At 43.5% G+C, this 13,492-nt stretch overlaps 1 long non-coding RNA gene across 10 annotated transcripts in view; it reads right to left on the bottom strand.

Annotated features, from left to right (window-relative positions):
• Nucleotides 1-322: 322 nt before the first annotated feature.
• Nucleotides 323-13,492, bottom strand: part of LOC146433368 (uncharacterized) — a 34,427-nt gene continuing 21,257 nt past the window's right edge. For 5 of the 10 annotated variants that reach the window (XR_014854079.1, XR_014854082.1, XR_014854088.1 and 2 more), the window contains 2 exons: nucleotides 8,158-8,306; nucleotides 6,451-6,570 (listed from right to left, as the gene is read on the bottom strand). This is a non-coding gene — a long non-coding RNA (uncharacterized LOC146433368). Of the gene's footprint in view, nucleotides 6,571-8,157; nucleotides 8,307-13,492 lie in introns of all 10 variants that reach the window. The other 5 variants (XR_014854084.1, XR_014854080.1, XR_014854081.1 and 2 more) reach the window with 5 other exon arrangements.

The raw sequence follows: 13,492 nt of genomic DNA, 5'->3' as shown, positions 1-13,492 counted from the left end.
CACCGAGGCCAGCTCCATGCGGCCCCTCGCTGGCAGAGGCGTGGTGGGAGGGTGGAGGATCTCGGCCAAGGGACACCACTCCATAGCACCCAGGCGTCCCCTGGTGCTCCCCAGTGCACCCACGTACTCTCTAAGGGGCGAGGAAATGCCTCGGTCTGGGACCTCCATCCCTTGCATGGCACTGGGGCTTTAATCTGCACAAAACCCGGGAGGTATGTGAGCGAGGGAAGTTCCTGCTGCTCCAGTGTAACTGCACAGGCACAGCGGTGTGGCAGGACACAAGTATCAACCTGGGAAAACACATGTTAACCTTAACACTGACTGACAGCCCCGGACTCCTTGATTGACAAGGCACAAGAAGGAATTTCCACTCTTTGTACAAAAACAGTAGTGCTGACAACTTCAGAAAAAGCAGCAGTGTGTTGGTGCGGCAGCGGACAGCACTGCCTTGTTAAGTCATCATTTCTGCTCCCGGTTTCCAAAAAAATTTTCATGCATGGCACAGTTCAGCTTGAAGAAACAGGATGAGTATGCAATAAACCACATTTCTTCCCTCAGGAGTTTGGACTTCTCTGGATAAAAAAATCAAAACAACCCATCTCCTGGCACGAGCCATAGCAGCAGCGGTGGCAGCTGCTGTTGGTCTGTAGGGTGGAGAGCCTTGTGTCCGTCAAGGTGTCTCTCTCAGCAGAGGGGCCCTGTGCCTCATTTCAGCAAAACCGAACTGCTGGAAAGAAGGAGGAGAGAGGTGGCACAGCAAGGCAGCGCATGCAGGCTGGGAGCTCAGCCCCAGCCCAGGCAGGGGGAGTTAGGCGGAGACAAGGTGTTGGTGCCAGAAGGCTGGGCTGTCCAGGAATGGTTTATTTGTGGGCAGCACCAGCTGAAGTAGACATTTGTTAGGCTATTTTCTAACTAGATCAGTTTTTAAATTTTAATTAAAATTTAGCTTCTTTTCCCAAAATGTTTCATACCATTGTTTCTACACAGATACATTTCTGAATTGAGAATAGAGATTAATTAAAAAAACAAAACAAAAAAGACCACAAAAAAACCCAACAGCCACCTTTTGCATGATTTTTCATATTAGCAGAGACAACCCTTGGGTATCCATTTTCTCTCAGGGATGAAGACAGAAAGCTGTGTAGACCATGTCAGATCTCCTGCCCAACTGCTTAGCATCATGAAAACCACATGGGAAAATACCATGGAATGGTTTTAGGAGCATTTTGGTACAATCTGGCCTATGAAAAGGCAGTGGGAGAGCGAGACCCTGACTAGCTAGCTGAACTCAGATCTTGGAGCAAGAATCCTGGTTCTAGTCTGACAGGCTGAAGACCTAAGCTAACAGCCAAGCTTTCAAACACTCTCAGCTTGGACCTGAACCCAGCCTCTGCACGTGCACAATCTGCAGTCTGTCTTCAGTAGAAATGGGACAGGGATAATGAAGTTGTGTTCCCAGCAAATTACATGAAATTGTCCAGGTTTTGATTCCACCCAGTTTCGACAGCCCAGTTCCAGTCCAGTGAAACTGGAGCTAAAGAGTAAAAGCCTGAAGTGTAATTCCTCCCACCTCCCCTTAGTGATTGCCACATAGCCCAGAGCTCATTCAGTTCCTGGCTGTGGGCAACCACCTCCCACCTGGGCAAGAAGTCACTGTTCCTCCTCTTTAGCAATTGGCTTAAGTGATCAAATTTGTGCCCACTAAACAGTTAACTAGCAGCCTTTTGGAAAGAGTGAAGTACCACACCTACTAAGTAGTTTGCATCAACAAAGAACTAATTTGTGGAAATCAGGCAAAAATAGCTGAAGTCAAGAGGAGTTTGAGGTGAAGCTGTCTGAGATTTGCCCACACAACCAAAGAGCTGCCAAAAGGTGAGCACTACAATCCCCTCCTTTTCCCCCTACCCCACTCAAGGTCTCAGAGCCTCACCAGCTCTGCTGCTTGCCCAGTTCTTGTGTGACATACCTCATCCTGGCAGGGAGAAAAGAAACAACAGTGAGCCTTTCTTTCTGAATTTATTCTCTGATTCCTTTAGGTGGGACACACTTGGTTGCTACTAGAATTAATTTCATAGATAAGTACCTATGCACAGAGATGAAAGATGTGTACATGAAAGCAAAATTCACTGACAAGTTGCATGTGCTGTGAGGCTATACTTAAAAGCAGAGAGGCTCTTCAGATGGTATCTCACCTTAGAAAGGGCAGATTTCAAACCATACACTACATTGCTAATGAGGATACAGGAAATCTCATCCATTTTCTTCACTTGATGCAAAACATCTCTTCCCACAAAGGGAAATGTTGATGTTTCCCTGTATGATTTGGGCTGAAAGAGGAAACTGACAGGCAGAAAGTCACGGTGAAATAGAAAAACTGGCTCCAACACAAACAAGCCTAAGCTTGACAAAATAGGCTGTAGTTTTAACAAGCAGGTAAGAAGAAGACCAAGGCGGAGGCCCTTAAAGAAATCTACTGCCTTTTGAGGCCAGGAATTTGAGAGCAGCATTTCTGAACCAGTTCAGATAGGAAATCCTATATAAAAGGGTGGAAAAAAAAGAAACTTCCCAGTTCTCATCCATGTTTTATAAAGCTAAAGTAAAAAAAAAATATGGTAAAAGTGATAAGCCTAAAGAATTTATTGTTTCATGTATGGTTTTGACAGGTTGCCAAGAGAATGGTGCTGCTCTATGGAGAGTAGAAGAAATGACATTTTCTTTACTTTAGATTGTTATAAAATTTTCAGTTCTTTACAAGCCCCCAGATGGTTTTTATAACCCCTTCAGGGGTTGCAACATATTGACTGAGAAATACCGATTTATATAGCAAACTCCACTCTCTTATTGCTGGCAAAAATTACTGCTTTGTATCTGTGTATACACACAGTGGCTGAATATAAATAAAAACCCAAAAATAATGAGATCTGAGGCAAAATCCACCACCTGGCAGTACATTAAGTTGGATGAAATTTCCCTAAATTTACACTGGTGTAAATAAGAAGAATATTTGGCCCTAAATCTTTTAGGTGAATTTGGGATTGAAGATTAAATGTCTGTACTCTGTTTCACGCTGCAAACAAGCAGGCTGCCTTCATTTGTGACAGAAATAGGGAAATATTTCCAATCAACAATGCTTCTGTTTCTTACTGGCTTTCATTGTGTTCCTCTGAAGTGTTTTAACTGGAAAGTACTGTTGACTTAGGACTCAGCAGGCTTACAGTGGAATCACCACAGCAGGTGACCTTAGCACCTCAGGAGGAGCAACTCTGCAATGCTTTGCCTCTAATGAACAAATAATTACTGAAGTAAACAGTGTGTCCAGTTTTGGGGTTTACAGACCACTATAATCATCTGTATTTTGTACATCCACGAGGGTATAAGACAATTCTTACTGAATGGTGACTTTCCAAAGAATATTCAAATCCAGGAGTGGACCATGAAGAGCTCATATCCCTTGGGTGGCTAAGCCTGTGCTTTTGCTCTTGCCCTCACTCCTGTACTATCAGGCAGATCATTGAGCTCACTGGGCAACTCTGGTCACTGCTGAGACCACCTGGATACAAAAATACCACCATACCTGGTGCTGTGCTCCAACACACAGCTAGGGAGGAGGTAGCACCCATTCTTCCTGTACCTCAGGGCTAGGTGGTCACTTAGAACACGGGGAGTGTGATTTTAATTCCACCGAAGGCAGGAGGAGGGTTGCTGGTGTTCCCAGAAGGAAGTTGCTGGTGTCCACCCTGTCTGAGGCTTTTCTGGAGCAAGAGTGAGCTCTTCATTTTGGTGCCTTCCTACTTTGCATTAAAGAATTAAGAATGCATTTCAGCAGGCAGAAGGAAAGGAAAGGAAGAACATGGCATTGTAGCTTCATATTTAAGTCATCCTTGGGAGGGTGGAGACTGCAGCTCTGCTCCCCACTTGCCAGGCAGAATACTTTTGTATTTTACATTAGTCAGCCAGTGGATAAAATATATGAAGAACCCTTAGGCTGGGCAGAAAGTTTAACTGATATCCTTGTACTCAGCATCTCGTCTGCTCCTTTGCATTGCAATACCTCACTCTTCTTGGAGCTGAGCCTTAACCTGTGCCCTGTAGCTCTGCACGGGGAAAACAGAACTGCTGCACTAAACTTTCTGGCAGTTTTCATTATGCAGATTTTGAAACCTTTAGATCACAAACTTTCTCTGTCAAGGCACGCACACAGCTCCCAGCTCCTTCAGCCCCCGTCTCGGCTGAAGCCGTCTCTTGCTGATATTAAAGCAACAGTGAGCTGCTTCCAGATTACCTTGGATTTGTGTGGATTTAGGGCTAAGTCCCATCAACGAAGCTGCTGCTTAAACTTTCACACACTGCATTTAAGTTGTAGGACCCAAGTGACCAGAGCTGGCGAAGTTTTAGAGTTGGTTCAACTATTCCTGTGCACTTGGACAGCTGTTAAAAGAGCAGGCAGCAGAACAGCTCCAGACCTGAAAGAAGGCAGCAGAGCAGACTTGGCAGAGGGAAAAAAGCACAGGCAAGTCAGCTGGCTCGGGGGAGGCAAGTCAGAGGAACGAGCCCAGCGCACAAACAAAGCAAATGGCAGCCTTGAGGCTGGCCCAGGTCCTGGTGGGGCAGAGCCGAGCCCCAGCCAAGGCATGGCTGCTTCCCAAGGCCGAGACAGACGTATGTCGGCAACGGGGTCAGCGAGGGGGAGGATGTGAACGAATGGCACCGGGTTTTGGCTGAAATGTGCCTGTTACTTGAGGCTAGAAATGGTGCCATTTGCCATTGTAAATACCCTATTCAAAAACATGGTCTCTATGGCACTCAGCTGAAGGACTGAAGGTCTCATCTGCAACTCCTCAGTGCTAGGAAAAGCCAGCGCTGCTGCATCAAGCCTAAATTAACTTCCCTCGGTGTGGGCAGGATGTAGCGCTTAAACTCCTTTGACATGTATTTCCTAGAGACAAATGGCAATTCCCTCTGTGGCTCATCATTTACTATCTACATAAAAGCAGAAGGAGATGATTAGAGTGGGGAACTGCCCTGCTCTTGCTATATTTAGTGCCCTGTCAGCTCAGCCTATAACATTCTGCTATTCAGTCGTAAATAATACTCTGAGGAGGGGAATAAAATGAGTATCTAACATGGAGAAGATGGTACAAAAAAGCAGACAAAAGACTGTAGGTCCAGAACATGCAGGAATAAACCTTCTGCTTGGGTTTAAAAGCAGAAGGAGGCATTAGTGGAGCTCATCTCACCACCTGCCCCACGACTGGGATTGATAGGGAGTTGCAGTCTTTGGGGTCTTCCAGCAGAAAGCTGAATAAATCAGTCTGGCTGGCTGGCTCCTTCTGCCTGACACCTGCCAATATCATCTGACGTGAAGGCTTCCAGCACTATACCTCAAGGAATTCTCACATTTATATTTCAAAGAGTGCTGGGAGGCCAAACATATTTCTTTTACATGTATATATTTAAATCTATTCAAATTTGTTCCTCTTAAGAGTGAATTCCTCGTCATGAATCATCATCGGGACTTATTAGCTTAAACTCTACACAGCACACACTTGTAAAGAAAAATAAAATATATACATAAATGCCTTGAATAATCCTGTAGTAGCTGGACATCTTACAGCAATAAATAGATATTCTAGGAACAACCATCTGAGGTAAAGTGGAATATTCCCATTTTACAGAATAGTAATGGAGGTAAAATGGTCAGTCCATGGCTGTTCAGGAAATTGGTGGAAATTACCCCTGATCTCTGTATTTCAAAATCCTTGCTAACTCACAGGACCAGCTTCTTCTAAAACCAGATGGAAAAGCAATACATAAAGGAAAACAACAAAGAAGGGGGTTTGGTTTGGTTTGGTTTGATGCCAATGAAGAGTAAAAGAAGAAAGCCATTAACAAAGCATTTTCCCATGTGATTCAAATTAGGGCAGCCCATAATGACTGAAGACAATTGTGCTTTTATTCTTTTTCAGTGATATTTTCAAATTTGGGAAAGTTCCTGTTTTTCTTTTGCCATTCAACATAAGTAAGTTGAATTTGGTTCCACCACCAGAATGATTCACTGCACTGAAGAAATTCAGAACACCCCCAGTAGAGGAAGTAAATTACTAAATTTTAAAATCTTGACCACATCAATACAGATTTTCTGTGCCGGGAAACAATTTGTCTACAGTCTAGAGGAAATGCTCTCTAACAAATGAAAAATGAATTCTCTATTGTAAACACCACTTAAGTTCACTGAGTTGCTAGGTTGTTTTTTTTCATGAGTAAGAAATTAGTAAAAATAAACAAACATCCTTTTGGATATGAACCAAAAAGACACATAAAACATTAGTCAGGCTTTTAGCCATAACCTACTTGGAGATCCACTGTCTCAGTGAATTTTTGGTCATGCTCTTCAGGAAATACACAACACATCGTTTACTCAAGATAACTTAATGCAAACAGCTCCAGGCATTTTGGTTACAAGCTGTAGGTTTCTTTATTTCTGACTCATTCTTCCACATACCTGGTGCTGGCTCCACATTTTGCTTGAGACAGGTTTTTGTAGATTTTAGCTTCTTCAGTACTTTCAAACTGAAAAAGAAGAAAAGAGGTTAAAAGGAATATAAAGAAAAAAAAAATCACACACACAAGAATTTAAGTCTTGAAGTTTCTATTCACTGTTTTATGGCTTCTTTTGTCTGAAAACTCCCAAAATTCAATTTTTAAAATAAATATTTATGAAACAAGCATTTGCAAAATGTGCTTGCCTGCCAACTCCAGTGAATACTTACTGATTAACCATTTTTCTGAGACTACCTGAGTGTTTTCATCCTCTCAGCTTATAATACAGCTCAGTGCATTGCCTTCTCCGAGAGCTCACACTCTGAAGCAGCAGCACATGAAGGCACTTTGCATTTGACTGAACAGTTTGGATCTGTTCTGTTCCATATGCTGAATTGTATGTTTGTATGAATTATGATGTTTGCATAATCTATTTGTAGGAGTAAACCAAAAAGGCTAGAATAAAGGACATTTCATGTGAGAAATAATGGGAAATTGTAGAGGTGAGGCATTTAGGACTATTTCCTGCATTTTACTGATAGGGAAACAATAAAAAGCTAATATTCTTTCCAGAGATTTACAGATTAAGAATTCAGGGTTTTGGTTGGGGTGGCTTTGTTGTTCTTTATCCACTCACTCAAATGACTTTTGGGGCTAACAAGTACATCGTACCCTCTGAAGTTCTGAGGAGAAATTCAATATTCAGCCTAAGAATATCAAATCAGTTTTGATTACTATTCTCTTTCAGAGGCCTGTAGAGACGAATGAGGTTCAGGGTTTTGATTTCAACCTGGAAATTGGATGAAAAAGGCCGCTGCTGCTCTTGTTGCAGAAAGCAAACTGTGGGCCTGCTCAGCCAGCAGTAAACACCTAAAGCACAAAGCTAAGAGTCCAGAAGAGAAATGCTATGGCTTTGATTCCCCAAAGGTTCAAACCACCCTGTGGAATAATTAGCAGCTGCAGCCTGTAATCAGTGGCCACTCAGGCAGGAAGGAAACCCAGCAGCAGCCAGGGCACAACGCAAATGTCCCTGAGCCAACCTGGCTGCTCCTTGTGCACCAGGGCTCACCCCAAATGGGGGACTTGCAGCTTGCTGTCGGCACAATCTTCCCTCCTCACAGAGCAGCCAGAGCTGACACCTCAGCATCTCACCTTAGCCTGCCTTTTCCCAAAACAAAGGCAGCCTCTGAGTTTGCAAGCTGGAGGAACACACAGGACATCTTGCTGTGGTAGTTTTGCTAAAATAATGTGTAAGATGCCAGATTGGGCAGTCTTTGCCTAAAAATAACGGGCTTTTGCCTTTCAACTAATTAACATACTTCAGGTGTTGCTTTGAAAACCATGTTATTTCTTAGCAAGATATTTCTGGTCTCTTTATTTTCCTGCCTGCATTTGAGCTCTGATCATGCTAATTATCTTCATCTTCTGTGCCTTCTGTCATGTTTTTCATGACCTCTCTAGCTCTCTAGGGCTTGGCAATTAAAAACTTAACTCTGGTTAAGGTGAGGTTTTATACATATATAAAAATAAATATAAATCAGTTTTATATCTATAAAACACCTACCATCATATTGATAAACATTTTTTCTACTTTCCCTAGTTTATTTCTCCACTCACTACCTCTGGTGTATTTGATGCCTTAGTGTCTTGGGTTTGCCCATTCCCTTCTGCATTCCAGTATGAGCCTCTTCCAGGAATCCTCTCTGCTTGGGAGGAGAGATTCTTGCCTATGGTTCAATCCAGACATCCCATTGAGTCAGTTTGCGCTGACAATAAAAGCAGGATTAACTGGTTCAAAGCTTAAAGAATTAATTTGAGAGATGATGGGAAAAGTCCTTTCCCCCGTCCTCTTCTCAGAGCTGGAGTTCAGGCTAACAATTTCTTAAGTTTCTGAAGTTTGTGAAATTTCATTTTCTGAAGGTCCAAGTAGACTGAATGGTTTACAGCTCATTCATTCAGAAACGGGTGGAGTTTGTTTTAATAATGCCACACTAATTTGTGAATTAATGACTCAATTTTCTGAGGAACAAGAGCAGTCTGCTTCGGAGGAGTGGTATGTATGTAATGAAAAAAAAAAGATAAGGTCAAATCTAATCCTTTAGATTTAGTTTCCACTGTACTTTAGGACTAAAATACCAACTACCCACTATCAGTCAGTCTATAAGAAAGGTTTAATATATTACAATACATGGTGAATATATAAAAACATGTGACATCAATTTTGTTTGGGGGTTGGGTTTTTTGTTTGTTTCTTTTTAATTAAAAGGTAAAACCAAGCAGCATTATGGGAAATGGATACTCTTTAAAAAAATAAACATAGAGAAACTGTAAGGTTCAGGAAGTCTTTTTACAACTACCAATAAAAGTACAAGCACTTTTAATCACAAAAGACATTTCTTTAGTACAAACAGCTGGACTGAAGCTGAAATACATTACATCTGCTCAGGTCAGTGCTCACAGGGAATGACACCACAAGGGACAACCAAAGGAAGCGGGGGACACACAGGATGCTGAACAGTTTCCCAGGCTTAGCAGTGCCATTCCCATGGTGTGTGGGTGTTGTGGACAGATGCAGCCCATGCTCTTGCCCTGTGGTTATCCTCCACAACTTCCCACCCACTTCATTTATTTCTGTCCCTTTTGGTGGCAGTGCCAGGTCAAACTCTGACCAGATGGCCAAGGCCACCCCCTGCCACACACGACAGTGTCTCTGCTGGTCCCCTTCCCTGCTGCACCAGCACAAGCTTCTCTTTCTGAGGCATCCATGAACCCTAACACCACTAGGAAAGTGAGGGAAGACGTTCAGCCTGTCCCAGGCTGGTCACCTTTCGCCATGCCACAAGCTGGGAGGCTGGGCAGTTGCACCAGCCAGTGGTTCCCTCTGGAAGCAATTAGGCACACTGAAGTCATCATGTGGGGCTGAACAGCTCTGGTGGAGCACATTTTCCTCCCAAGTCTGAACCTCTGGCTGGTGCCCAAGTACCAGGAGTGTCCCTTCCTGAGCAGAGGATGTTGCCACAGTGTTCCATCTTGCTGTGGCTCCACAGAGAGTGACTGTCATTTCCACCGCTATCATAACAGTTCTGGGGATGTGTTCCAGTCTCCAGGCTGTGTATGCTGTCTGCATTCTGAAACCACATGTGAGCTGGTGTGCTCATGGAACAGTCTCAGAAAACGTCAGCTCTGCACCGAAATCTCTCTCTCAGGGTCTTCCCTGGGTCAGCACCTTTTCACCTCACACACACAGAGCCCAGCAGACCAGAGATTAAAGCTACCCCTTAACCAAGACAGGACACAGTGAACCAGAGGCTGTCCCACATCACCTCCTTCTAAAGGAAAAACAAACATGACTTTTTTTATATTTGTTGTGCTGCATAGATAGCTCTGCCTTCCCCGCTGTGTTTCAGTGTAATAAGAGGGGACATAAATCAAGGTCCAAGTCCCCAAGCCTGCTCTGTGCCATCACTGCATGAACTTCCCCCAGCCACACAAGAATCCTTTTTTTTTCTAAACTAGGCTGAGATGATCTATATTTTACTTGCAGCTTTTGTTTTGTTCAAGTCCTGGCTTGCCTCCATCCACTTTTGTCAGCTAGGATTTTGCTGCTTTGTTTTCCAGTTGCACCATTTGGGCCCAGTGGATAAGCTGTTCAGTCAGAAAGCTCCCACACAGGCAGCAGCATCCTTAGCTCAGGCTTGCTCTTGCCCCATCAGTCTTGACAACCCTTCAGAAATGATTGATGTGGTAGCCCCAATGCCCTCCCTTGAGATGACAGCACTCAGGAAAGCTGTCAGTGCTTGAGGAGAAAGGATCACCGCAGAAATGATGGCTCATTTCAGCTTATCTCTGGAGTCACTTACTCAAAGATCATAAATACATGCATTAGGTTTTCTACCTTCATGTGTTCCTGGACAGTTGACACTGAGAGCTGTATTTCAGCAGAAGAACGTGGATGTGCCTCCCCTGAGTCACAATGCCACAAAGCAGCCAATGTCTGCAGTTCACTTGGTGCACTGTGTGGTTCAGAGGTCATGGAGGGCCATGTAAAACATCTGCCCAGGTTCAAATAACTGCAGATAAGTGCCCTCATAGAGGATTCTTCTGACTGTGCCTGGAGGGGTAGGAGGCACATGGTGTGTGAAGCAACAGGAGTCAGCCACCTTATGTTGCACTGGCCTTACGTTATCGTTCTCACGCCCTGTGGCAACACAGGAAGTTAGTTTTGGCAATTATATCATCAGGAAGGTCCAAGAAGGTAATCCAGATGGCAATGAGGATAAAGCATAAATTCAGATTTTCTTAGGAATTTCCTACTTGGTTCATACACTAGGCCAAAGGTAGTGCCTTTATGCCTGCCCTTTGTGATTGGTATTTGTCCAGGCTGAAAATCATCTGTCTTAAATAAATGGCATATATCAAACCACTGGTTTTAGTAACTTGTAAGAGCAAGCTGGGTATTAGGCCTGAAGTAACTTTGAGAGAGCTCAGAACACCAGCATCTCACATCCATCCATTTCTTCCAAGAGCATTTCAGATTTCCTGTGCTTCTAGAGAAAGCATTTCTCACTATCACGTCTGGCCAGCCCTGACCTCAGAGGTACTCTGAACTTTGCTTTCTTAGGGCGGTTATTTCTGTCACAGAAGAGTTCCTGGTAGCTTGCCATGGTTTCTCTCAATAAATCTTCACATACCCAATTTTTACAAGCTTTTTTTTATGTCAGGGGTTGAGCAATCTAATATTACATCACTCGTACTGAGTGTTCACTGTCATCAAGAGCAGAGAGCTGCCTACTGGATTTTATTTCCTTTCAGAGGCAAAACAAAGACATTTTTATTAAACCTGAGTCTTTCAGTCAAATTCAGCGAGTCTGACCCCAGCCTTTCACACACATGTGGAACCAGTGTCAGGCAGCCACCAAACCCCACAGGGCTCCCTCACCTTTCAGGAGTGGCCTGTTCACACTAGCAGACAATACAGGGCAACTGCATTCCAGTTCAGCAGCATTCAGAGTCGGGTTTGCATAGAAATGAATAATTACCCAAGCATCAAAGGCAGAGAATCAGAGCCCAGTATCCATACACTGTAGTCAAGATGCACAGAACCTTGCTGGTCTCTGTCTGCAATCATTAGGATTGGCTCATTCTAAGATGCTATTATTAAATAGATTCAAAGTACATTACATCTCAGGTAATAACCCTTATACCTTCAGAACTCAATTTTCAAGTTTCTCATTTGCACATACCACCTCTCTTGGCATTGGCATAGCAACTGTGCACACAAAAGTGGCATCTGTGCACACACATGGCCAGCTACTCACCAGCTGGACTTGGACTGCACTCCAGGTGGGACACACAGATCCCTCAGAGCAGCTGACTCCTACTTTTATTAAGTTACTGTCAAAACAGTGCAGTAATAGAGCAGCAGAAGCTAAAAGCCAATTCCAAGCAAAATAGACAAAACTGAGCTCACGGATCACTCAAGCAGTGCCAGCAGCTCCTTTGATTTTGCATCCATCTTTCCTAAACACGCTGCATTCAGCAATTCACACCTCACACCTCAGGCTAAAACATTTCTTCTCTTGTACAACCCTCTTGCCAAGTATCCCTTATATTTTATTACCAGTTTCTATTATTTGGACTAAGTTATTCCCTAGGTATGACTGGCTACCTCCCAGCTGCCTCTGACACCAACAGAGATGAAGTGGGGGAAACAAAAGCAGCAGATGCTTTTCCTTCAGTCCCCACCACACTCACTGCCCTGCACTCAGTGCTCCATCCCCCAGACCTCTGTCCTCTCTCAATTCTTGCTGGATCTAAAGAGTGGGAGAAGTGCCACTGCAAGCAAGTGGGATGGTGATAAAATGTCCTTTTCTTCTTAATTCTTTATAATAATCTCTGTCTGATTGCTTAAAAAAGCCCAAAATCAAACCTAAAAGACCTAAGCAAACAAAAAAACCCAATACAAACAAAAAAACAGCACAAACCACACCACCCAAATTCCATTGTCCTCAACAAATCTCCTTGTCCTCAGGCTCTCCACATTTTGCCTTTTGGTGCCCATTTAACACAGACTCCCTCAACGCTGGCAATTATGAATTTCACTGTGTCTAATGGGAAATCTCTGAGCAGTCATTCCAATATCAAGAACTTTAAGATACATCATGACAGCACCATCTCTATTCACACTTCTCCAATATGCCCTTGATAAATCATCTACTATATTTTCAACTCCTTTTCTGGATTGGCATTCAAACCTTCACTTGGTATTTCTGGAGTGTTAACAGCTGTCTCCCTATTCTTGGTGAATACTTAGCGAAGGTTCTTGAAAATAATCTCAAACACCCAGGGATCTGTTCCTAGGGCTGCTCGAGTTTTCCACAGATGCACTGTGGAGACCATGAGGGGCATTACTGTTGCAGCCACCCCTTGTGACACTGGAATCTGGGTTTGCTAAACACTGCTTGAGATTAGAGATACACTTATAAAAGACAATGCAGAGGTGGGATGGGAGATAAGCTGCAACATAAAAAGAGCAGATGGGGAACTGAGGCACGCTTGGCTTTCCACCAAATATGCAGAGCATGCTCCATATGAAATACAAGAGAACAAGGAGGTGGCATTGAAAACCCTTAAATCTGTCAAAGGAGAAAAGAATAACAATTGTGGATTATTAACAATGACCATTTCGCAACTCAGAAAAAAAAATCCACTGGCCAAAGATTTAGCTAGTTCTTTGGGAACTTGGGTTCAGTCCCTGACCTGTGGACAAACTCTCAGTGCAACCTTAGAAAATCACTTCATTTGCTTTCATCTACCTCCCTGTCTGTAAAATGGGAATAGTGACATTTCTTTACTGTGGTGCCAGACAGCAAGAATTTGGAGCAGGGAGGTGCTCAGATGTCACAGAGTCTACTACTGCTCCTAAAAAAGTTGAATATTCCTCATCTTTATG

Source organism: Lichenostomus cassidix, chromosome 9 (genome assembly GCF_008360975.1).
Source record: "Lichenostomus cassidix isolate B80296 chromosome 9, HeHo_3.0, whole genome shotgun sequence".
In the NCBI taxonomy this organism is placed as follows: domain Eukaryota; kingdom Metazoa; phylum Chordata; class Aves; order Passeriformes; family Meliphagidae; genus Lichenostomus; species Lichenostomus cassidix.
This window is presented reverse-complemented; position numbering and strand designations above follow the sequence as displayed.